The following is a 10,947-nucleotide window of genomic DNA, read 5'->3' as shown; positions in this document are numbered from 1 at the left end:
TAAAAAATAAAACAAGTTAATAAAAAATAAAATAAAATTTAAAAAAATTAAGAGCTTTTTGTGTTGTTTGTTTTTTTTATTCTAAAATATTCATAGAGAAGATATAGAATGAAATAGTTTCTAGTGAGATGTTTATACTACCTTTCCCCTTGTTCCCCTTCCTGGTACCCAAAGTTGTTCAAAAAATAATTCCCGGGGCGCCTGGGTGGCGCAGTTGGTTAAGCGTCCGACTTCAGCCAGGTCACGATCTTGCGGTCCGTGAGTTCGAGCCCCGCGTCGGGCTCTGGGCTGATGGCTCAGAGCCTGGAGCCTGTTTCCGATTCTGTGTCTCCCTCTCTCTCTGCCCCTCGCCCGTTCATGCTCTGTCTCTCTCTGTCCCAAAAATAAATAAACGTTGAAAAAAAAATTAAAAAAAAAAAATTCCCAAACTTGCTTACTGGGAATTCAAAATTAATGTTGGGGGGTAGGGCAAGGTTGGTGGTCTTCTAGGAACTTGATATTTAAAACTTTTTCTATAAACTATTCAATAGATATCTGATTTCTGAATTAAGGTCCCCTTCATCTCCCCACCTCCTGATCATGATCTCAATCCACATATAAAACACATACGTACACACACACACGCACCAGTCCCTGTTCCAAATCATCCTGCGCTTTGGTGCCTACAAACATTTATCAAACACACTCCATGTGCTGAGCACTAGTGTAGGCCTTGGAACTATAAAGATGAATAAGACACAGTCCCTTGCTCTCAGTGTCATCTGAAAGGTAATGTTTCATTTCTTCCTGCAGTCAATGAAATAGAGTCAAAACTCTTCAGAGTGGGACGTTGTGCTGGACTTCAGCTTGTCTTTCCAACCTGAAATCCTACTATGCCTCCTTGCCTCTTCTCCCAGGAACCTTAGGCTCTAACCATAGGGATTATTTGTCATTTCCCAAATATCCCGGCGGCTCCTTCCAACTGTAATGTCTTTCTTGACCAAAAAACCATATATCGTAAGCCCAACTAAAATCTCACCTCTCTCCCAACATCACTCCATATGCTCCAATAAGAATTACCTTCAGGGCACCTGGGTGGCTCAGTTGGTTAAGACTCCGACTTCAGACTTCAGACTTGAGCTCAGGTCATGATCTCATGGTTCGAGAGTTCGAGTCCTGCATTGGGCTCTCTGCTATCAGCACAGAGCCCTCTTTGAATCCTGTCTCCTTGTCTCTCTCTGCCCCTCCTCCACTCTCTCTCTCTCTCTCAAAAATAAATAAACATAAAAAAAAAAAAAGAAAAAAGAATTACCCTCTTTTGGGGCACCTGGCTGGCTCAGTAGGTAGAGCATGCAACTCTTGATCTCGGAGTTGTGAGTTTGAGTTCTACATTGAGTGTAAAGATTACTTAAAAATAAAAGTAAAATAAAATAAAATAAAATAACCCCTTTTTGGTTTCTTCCCCTTCCCATTAGCTTCCTAGTAAAGCTTTTCTTACCATCTGCCTTGCATCCACCTCTACCAACAAATCATACGCTCCTGCAGGACTCATTGGTCTTGTCTTTGAGTTCCTTGTTGTGTCTCATAGCACAATATCCCATACAAAATAAGCAACTGATGTATGGTGAACTCAACTTTATTCATTACAGATATAAAAGGTAACATTAAGAATAAAATTTTGGTAGAATGCCTTCTAAAATGTAGAAGAAAAAAGAGAAACATCACCATTTACAATCAACATCACACTAATTGATTCATGCAAGAATTAATGAAGGCTAAAACAATTGGGTACAATTCTGATGAGCAATAAGATATTTACATAGTTGTAAAGTATTCCGCATAGATGAAGTATTAGTTACCATGGGAAAAACGGTAACTGACCAATGGCAAAACTTGGCAGACATTACCTTAAGCAAATTAACAAAATTAGCATCATTAGGAGCATTTGGCTGGCTCAGTCTGTCGAACACGTGACTCTAGATATCACGGTCATGAGTTCAAGCCCCACTTTGGGGGTAGAGTTTACCTAAAACAATTACATCATCATTAATGGGACAAACTGACTTCATGTCCTTCCTGATGTGATAAACTGAGAAGGATGCAACATTACTTACCTTGTATGCCTACCCAAAATTCATACCGTGACTCCAGCCATGAGGAAAGATCAGACAAACTCAAACTCAGGAACTTCCTACAAGCCCACACGTCTGTACTCATCAGAAATGTAAATATCGTGAAAAACTAAGAAAGGCTCAGCCACAGTTTATTTTTTAAGGAATAGATAATCCTGATTGATCTCGGTGTGGTGGGGGAGATTGTCATAATAAACATTGTTGGGGTAACTACCAAAATTTGAATATGGACTGTAAATTAGCAAAATTTCAATGTGGGCTGTAAATCAAATTGTCCTACACTTTGAAATTCTACTTTTAGGAATTCATTCCTTAAAATCACTTAAATGTGCACAAAGACTTACTAGAATCTTTATTGCAGCATTGTTTGTAATGAACATTATTGGGGAAATGAGCAAAATGTGAATATGGACAATGGTACATTTTTCAACTTTATAATGTAACTCTATAGAAGAGAGTAACCTTAGGGTGCCTGACTGGCTCAGTCAGTAAAGCATGCAACTCTTCATCTCAGGTTTGTAAGTTTGAGCCCCATGCTGGGTGTAGAGATTACTTACAAATAAAACCTTTTAAAAGTAGAGAATATCCTTCTTCTTCTTCTTTTTTTTTTTATGTCCATTCATTTTTGAGAGGGAAAGGGGGACAGAGGATGTGAAGCAGGCACCGAGCTGAGAACAGTGAGCCTGGTATGGGGCTCGAACTCATGAACTACAACATCTTGACCTGACCAAAGTTGGACCCTCAACCAACTGAGCCACCCATATACCCCGAGAATTTTCTTGTTCTTAGAACATGCATTCTAAATATTTACAGATAAAGGGCCATGATGTTTGCGGGGCACCTGGGTGGCTCAGTTGGTTAAACGTCTGCCTTCAGCTCAGGTCATGATCTCGCAGTTTGTGAGTTCAAGCTCCACATCAGGCTCAGTGCTGACAGCTCGGAGCCTGGAGCCTGCTTCAGATTCTGTGTCTCCCTCTCTTTCTGCCCCTCTCCTGCTCATGCTCTGTCTCTCTGTCTCTCAAAAAAAAAAAAAAAAAAAAACGTTTAAAAAAAAGGGGAGCCATGATGTTTGCAACTAACAGAGGAATTAATCAATGCCCCCCCCATAAAAATGTGTGTGGGGCGGGGGAAGAGAGAGAGAAACATAAAGCAGATGTGGCAAAATGGTGAGATTAGTGATTCTGAAGTAAAAGGTACATGGCAATTCTTTGTTTATTCTTGCAACGTTTTACGTAAGTTTGAAATCCTTTTGAAATAAGAATAAAAGTTTGGGAACTATTTGATTTACTTCAAAAGATGAGATCCTACTTTCTAGGACTGGTTTTCACAGACATTTATTTGAAGCCGACTTACAGTTAATTCCAGGAGAATCCATCACAAACCCACAAAGAAATTCCATCATAGCTAAAACACATCCCTTCCCTCAGCCTTTATGGACCTATCATTTCTCTGTCACGGTGGTCTTGATGTCCTGGGTACCATCACCACCATTGCACTTATCAAATTTATTTTCATTATAATCCATGTTGTGTTCATCTGTGTTTCCCCAGCCTGGTCTCTGCTGAGTAGAGCACTAAAAGAAAATATATGTCTGAATGAAGAGCACATACATGTGTATGCAAACACACACACACACACACACACACACACACAGGGTGAGCATTGAGTGAAGGTATGCATGAAACAAGATTGACCATGAATTAATAGTGGTTGAAGCAGGGGAAACTGGGTAGCTCAGTTAGTTAAGCAACTGTCTCTTGATTTCCACTCAGGTCATGATCTCATGGTTCGTGAGTTCAAGTCCCATGTCGGGCTCTGTGCTGACAGTGTGGAGCCTGCTTAGGATTCTCTCTCTCCCTCACTGTCTGCCCCTCTTCTGCTTGTGCTTTGCCTCTCTCTCTCTCAAAATAAATAAATAACCATGAAAAAAAAAGATGGTTGAAGCAATGAAATATCCATCTTATTTTAATGTTGTTTAGGTTTTGCCTTTTCATTTTGAAAAACAAAGAAATAAATCAAAAACGGCTGTAACCAAAAGCTGCCAGAGTTCCTCTTCACTTGGCCCGTGTTACATCCCAACAAGCACCATGATTGTGTTTGAGAAGACAGAGCTCAGGTAACATGAAATAAAGACTTATACCAGGCAATTAGTTGGACTTTAGAGATGTGTCTTTCAAACTTGAAAACGACTAGATTCTTCTTTGTGCTACTAGAGAATTTTGAGGAAATCAATTCCTTAACATTGTTCACAATTTTATTGCTGAGGATTTGAAACCTAGACATTAAGAGAAGGTGTGACCTAATGACAAATTGTAACAAAAGACCAATCACACAAAGAAAATGAAGAAATGCATGGGCCCGTAGTATGTATGTAAGGGAGTAGAGAGCAGATTAAATATTTCCTTATCAAGTTTAAAAAAAGTTTTTTAATGTTTATTTATGTTTGAGAGAGAGAGAGGGAGAGAGACAGAACACGAGGTGGGGAGGGGCAGAGAGAGACACACACACACACAGCATCCAAAACAGGCTCCAGGCTCTGAGCTGTCAGCACAGAGCCCAACACAGGACTCAAACTTGTGAACTGCAAGACCATGACCTGAGACAAAGTTGGATGCTTAACCAATTGAGCTACCCAGGCACCCCCCCCAAAATTTTTTAAAGCAACCAACGAATATTTACTAGATTCCTACTATGTGTAAAACATGGAAGCTGTGGGGAAAACGAGGTCCTTAAGTGGAATAGCTTCCTACCTGGTTGAAATTACACTAAATGCACACATAAATACAAAATAACTTCACCATGTACAAATGAATAGTAAATAAGGAAGAGAGAGATCACTGTGGAAGTTGATTCTTGGATTGACCCTTAAAGAAAAGACGAGGTTCTGTAAAACCGTGGCTAGCAGGAAGGGGGAGGGAATCCCACACAAGAGCTGCATGGTGTTTAGGATCTAAATCACACACTGGATAGACTGGTGAGAGCAGTGAGCACATGGACTGATCAAATCCAATTTTTATTCGTTGTATAAAGAATTTATGTAATATAGTCTAACAGCCAAATCATGGAAAGAGCCTAAATGTCCATCAACTGATGAATGGGTAAAGAAGATATACAATGGAATACACACATATGTGTGTGTGTGTGTGTGTGTGTATATATGTATATATATACACAATGGAATTTACATATACAACGGAATACTACTTGACAATGAGAAAGAATGAAATCCTGCCATTTACAGCAACATGGATGGAACTGGAGGATATTTGCTGAGTGAAATAAATCAGGCAGAGAAAGACAGATATCATATGTTTTCACTCTTATGTGGAACTTGAAAAGCTTAACAGAAGACCATGGGGGAAGGGAAGGGGAAAATAAATAGTTACAGAGAGGGAGGAAGGCAAACCACGAGAGACTTTTAAATACAGAGAACAGGGGCGCCTGGGTGGCTCAGTCGGTTGGGCGTCTGACTTCAGCTCAGGTCATGATCTCACAGTCTGTGAGTTCAAGCCTTGCGTCAGGCTCTGGGCTGACAGCTCAGAGTTTGGAGCCTGCTCCAGATTCTGTGTCTCCCTCTCTCTCTGCCCCTCCCCTGCTCATGTTCTGTCTCTCTCTGTCTCAAAAACAAATAAAAACATTTAAAAAAATGTAAATATAGAGAACAAACTGAGGGTTGATGGGGCGAGGGAGAGGGGAAAATGGGTGATGGGCACTAAAGAGGGCTCATTGTTGGGATGAGCACTGGGTGTTATATGTAAGTGATGAATCACGGGAATCTATCCCCCCGAACCAAAAGCACACTGTATACACTATATGTTAGCCAACTTGACAATAAATTATATTAAAAAAAAGAATTTATGTGATACAGTGTAGGAGAATGTCTAACAAAATGGAGAGTGTCATGAATCAATGTGACCATAATGATAAAAGACATATATATATATATATATATATATATATATATATATATGAAACTAAGTGTAGTTTCTCAATATACTGCATATATACTACAAGATATAATGCTAGTTGGAAAGAGTTCCCGAAAATAAATCAGCAGAGGCATCAGTATCATGCTTGCTTGAGACTTTTGCTAAGTCAATTTAGGGGATCCAATCCTTCCAATTTTCCTGTTTAATTATTTTAGGTTTATACTATCCCTGGACAATCTGTCTCTCTCCCAATACAGATATTTCTTTCCATATAGTCACTTTTTCCCCCACCAAACAATCTGTTATACTTCTCTTGGTTTAGTTAGTGAACTGGTGAAATGTGCTTAATTGTATGCCCCTGGTAATATGTCATCATTGGAGTTATTTGGCTCCTTTTTGGGGGCTTCATGAAAAATAAGTAGGGAATAATTAATACCAGTGCCATGTCAACCCTGTGACATTCGATATACACGGGTTATCCTAACATGTAGCAACACAAATGTCGCACTAGTATGGGATTCTGAGCCGCAGTCCAGTTCGTTTAATCAAGGAGGTAAGCCACTTCTTAGAAGTTCATGTTTTGCAAAGAAAGAGCCATAATACATTTTTATGATAGCTTGGTAAATCTCTTAAAGAAAAGGGAGAGGTTTATGATAGAAGTGGTGATAAAGCTTTAATTACATGTGTGTGGTTAACTCTGTTTCAGCGATTCGAGTTAACTTGTACCTATATTTATGGGCTTGATTGCATAATATATGAAGTTTGCAGGAAGTACCCGGAAGATAAGGTTACATGGACAAGTTATTTAAGTTTGAGAGCAAACCACAGCTCATGCTGGGAAACTAGTTTATAGACAGTTTTGTAACACAAGTGCATATGCCATTCGTTTTCTTTTAATTTTTGTCTTAAAGTTAACAGTAGGCGATTAATCATTATTTGTGCAGCACAGTTAACTTAACAGAAGAATGCAGCTTCAGGGATTGATTAGCTGAAAAGTTAGTAAATTATATTGTAAAAATGAAGACAAACACTAGATGATGTTCAAACCAAGCAAAGGGATGATTTGCACATATCATGCTGTCCCACTAGACAATGGTTTCCTTCATGAACTTCATTCCGTAATGAGGCTCATTTCTACTGACAAATATTACTTGATCAATAGACCTTGCATTTGCCACACGTAATGACCTTTTGCGGTTAATGTATAACTGATTATTGTTCGTCCTCTGTAGTAGCCTACATTTTACAGTAGAAAAATACACCGTGCGCTAAGTACACTAAACCACTAAAACATGTTGAATGCTGGTGGTATACCTTCCTAGCGTTATTACGTTTGGCATTGTACAATGCTGATGATACATTTACGCTGCGCTCACCTACTGTTTCAGTCCTTGCTGAATGCAGTAAAACTTTTGCCATGTTATTTAGACACTTAGAAAAAATCAAGGATATTCTTCTTACACATTTGCAGGGCGGTGGGGGGGGGATCTCTACTGGTGACAATAGAGGTGTTGAATGATAATGTATGTAGGAGAGAGATGACTCCATTCTAATAAAAGCAAATTACCCTAAAATCTTTGTTGTGGAAAATTAAAACTAATGACCTGTTCATGTTGCAACGCAGAATTGCCTGTAACCTGATTTCCCAGTGTAAGATGCAGTTTATTTTCAAACGTAAATAACTTGTCCATTTAATAATTTGCTTTTCCCCATTACTGCGAGAGAGCCATTTACAATAGCCACCTTTCTATTCCATTAATTGTCAGCAACAATTTGAAGGAGTTCCATTATTTTCCCTCTGATAATTTCAACAGATTAAACGATTTTTAAAAAGGGATCCTGTATCTGTGGGCTCTACCACTGAAATAAATGTAAATAAAATGTGCCACCTTATGAAGTTTGAGATGGCCTGTTACCTGTTTTTCCTTGACCTTGTAGAGGTTTTCAGTGACAACTGAACTAACCAGGAGAGGGAGGTTCTTTGTGGGGGGGGGGGGCAGTCGCACTCTATTGTGTGGGATGGCATCTAGCAAAGCATTTAGATTAGGCTGTGGAGGGAACAAAGCCAGGTATACCGTCTCCAGCTTCGGGTAAACAAGATTATTGTTCTCCATCCCTGCTGCGTGGAATGAATGAAATGCTGCAAAGCTAATTGCTGCCATAATTAGGAAACACACACACAAACACACACACGCATACATGCGCATGACTTGGAATGTGCTAATTCAGTGTGGCTTAAACTTCAGAGATATTTCCGCTGGTATACAGGTGTGCTTGGCTCTATCCACAGTTTTTAAGTGATAAGTTTAAATGTTAACACGATACTGAGACAAATCCTCTGTGTTGAAAGGTAGCAGCTAGTACCAGGGATAAGTGCTTAATTGTTGTGAGCCTTCTAGTCAGGTGAGGAGAAAAGCCCATTTTGGGATTCAATACGACATAAGATAACAAACCAATCAATGGAAAGGTTCTCTTAGACCAGGCCCTGCTTGGCACACAGGCTTTTGCCTCACACCATTTCATAAAATATGCAACTTTCAAACCACCTACGCGTAAGGAGATTTCGCTCTGTTGTTGAGAAACTCTTCCTCATATCTAGCTAAATCGCCCCATCTGCACTGTAGTAATCCCATTTCCTCACACCTTCAGCAACATCTAACATTCTATATCAACATATATTTTCTTGCAACGACAATGCAAAACTAAGCCTAATGCCATAAAGTTAAAATAGAACAACTTAACAAAATTCTTTCCTTTTCTCCATGCTGTACTCGTATACTGTGATGGGATTATTTAGTTGGTTTCAAATGAAAACAGCACAGTTTAGGAATTAACCATTGTTTAAGTTGTGGATTCCCATGGGGTGCTTTTAAATGTAAAGACTGGAGAAAACAAGACTCCTGAGCTGCCGGCAAAATTATGGTTAACAACGTTAGCAAGTACATCTCAGTTAAGGCTTTACCTTTTGTTCCGTGCTTTATAGGAAAAATAGGACATTTTACAGATTTAAATCTTCCTCTTCAGTAAGATAACTATTTTGACCGATGTGAACATTAATCAAAACACTAATAATTATAGCTTTTTACTGCTTGGCCTAAAATAATCTTTCTACTATAATTAGATTTGAAGGAGAACTAGAAAAGACCTTCAGTAAAATGCTGTCACAAATTCCCTCCAAAACTGCTTGCCTGTAATTAAGGTGCATTTACAGATCTGATATTCCTTAAAAGAAGTATTAACATTACAAAGGCCAATTATTCATGGTCAAACAAAGGAGATTCAGATTCTCTGATCAAAGCAGTAATCTCTTTTACAATTGTTATTTTTGAAGTATCTTCAAACAGAGCAAACACACATTGACTATGTAAACAGGGATAGCTGTGGGCTAATCTGCTGTTTCCAGGATCCCACCGTGTTCCCACAGGGCTCAGACTTGGTAGAGTATACCTTGCTTTCCATTCCCAGCCCCAGCCTGCCAATGCTAAGGAACCGTAACTTTACAGGTAACTTTATATGAATGAGGAAGGTTCATATAAATAAGAATATATGTTTAAAAAAATTTTTTTAATGTTTATTTTTCACAGAGAGAAAGAGAGAGAGACAGAGCATGAGTGGGGGAGGGCAGAGAGAGAGGGAGACACAGAATCAGAAGCAGGCTCCAGGCTCTGAGCTGTCAGCACAGAGCCCAACACGGGGCTCGAACTCACAAACCGTGAGATCATGACCTGAGCTGAAGTCAGTCGCTCAACCGACTGAGCCACCCAGGCGCCCCAAGAATATATGTTTTTAAACCTCATTGTATCTTTGGATAGACATCCTTGGAGTTCCAAAGAGTAAAAATTAAACACACACACACGCACACACACACTAACACCTATAACAGTTTAAGCCATATTTGCTTCATGAAACTAGCTCTGTGGTCCAAGAGAGTTAGATGAGTTCTTTTCTAAAGGGCTCATTGGAACCCTTTGAATCTCCAGGAGAATCACAGTAGCAAGAGCCGTGTGCCCAACACTGGAAAGGACTGCTTTATCCTAAGGCTGTTGGAGGGACCGAGTGTTCCTTTGAAAAACACTTTGGGAATTGTTGTGAGAGTTCCTTTGAAAAACACTTGGGGAATTGTTGCCTTCTGGTGTGCTGCTGATTTAGTTGGGTAGGGAGTGCTTACATGCTCAAGCAAATCTACTTTTTAGTCTATACCATTTGGTACGAATGAACAGTTAGTAGCAGCAGAACGTCCTAAAATAAATCACAGCATAAGGAGTTTGCAACAATCTGGCACTTTGAGACAAGGTACCTCGCAGCTCCACCATTTATAACCTGAGTGACTTTAGGTAAGTTTGAAAATTTCTTCGAGTCTTACTAGTCTCATCTGTCAAACAGAGGTAACATTTACTGCATACGTTGTGCCCAAATCAAATACATGTAGTTAGCTTAATAAATGGTAGGTTTAATGTTCTCATTCTTTAAGAGTGACCTTCTCCAGGTCATATAGCAACTCAGTGACATTGTTAGACAGGGACCAGAATTTTGGAAACTGCTATTGTTTGGATTCACTTCCGCAAAATTCTAGAATAGTTTATTAAAGAGAAGATTTGTAAGAAGAAAAGGAACAGTCACTAGGGACCAATATTATTTCAATATAAACAAGTTGGGCCAAACTAAGACAAGCATTTTTTCTTTCCCAGAGGTGCTATTAGATTCATAGCCAGGGGGAAGCCAGAGGCATGAGAAAAAAATATCTTTAGTTGTTCTTGTGCATAAGATGGTTATAGGTAAAGCAGCCTACAATCCAGCAAGATTTATTTATAGTTGTTTGAAAAAAACTATACCCAGAGAGTGACTTATTTCAACCTAGAAGGAAATGTTAGCATTTATCACAGGGTTCTCTCTTGAACAACATTTTA

This window comes from Lynx rufus, unplaced genomic scaffold (genome assembly GCF_022079265.1).
Source record: "Lynx rufus isolate CCGP_SWC_20201006 ecotype Redwood Valley unplaced genomic scaffold, mLynRuf1.p SCAF_1, whole genome shotgun sequence".
In the NCBI taxonomy this organism is placed as follows: domain Eukaryota; kingdom Metazoa; phylum Chordata; class Mammalia; order Carnivora; family Felidae; genus Lynx; species Lynx rufus.
The sequence above is the reverse complement of the archived record's forward strand: the minus strand, read 5'-3'. Positions refer to the sequence as shown.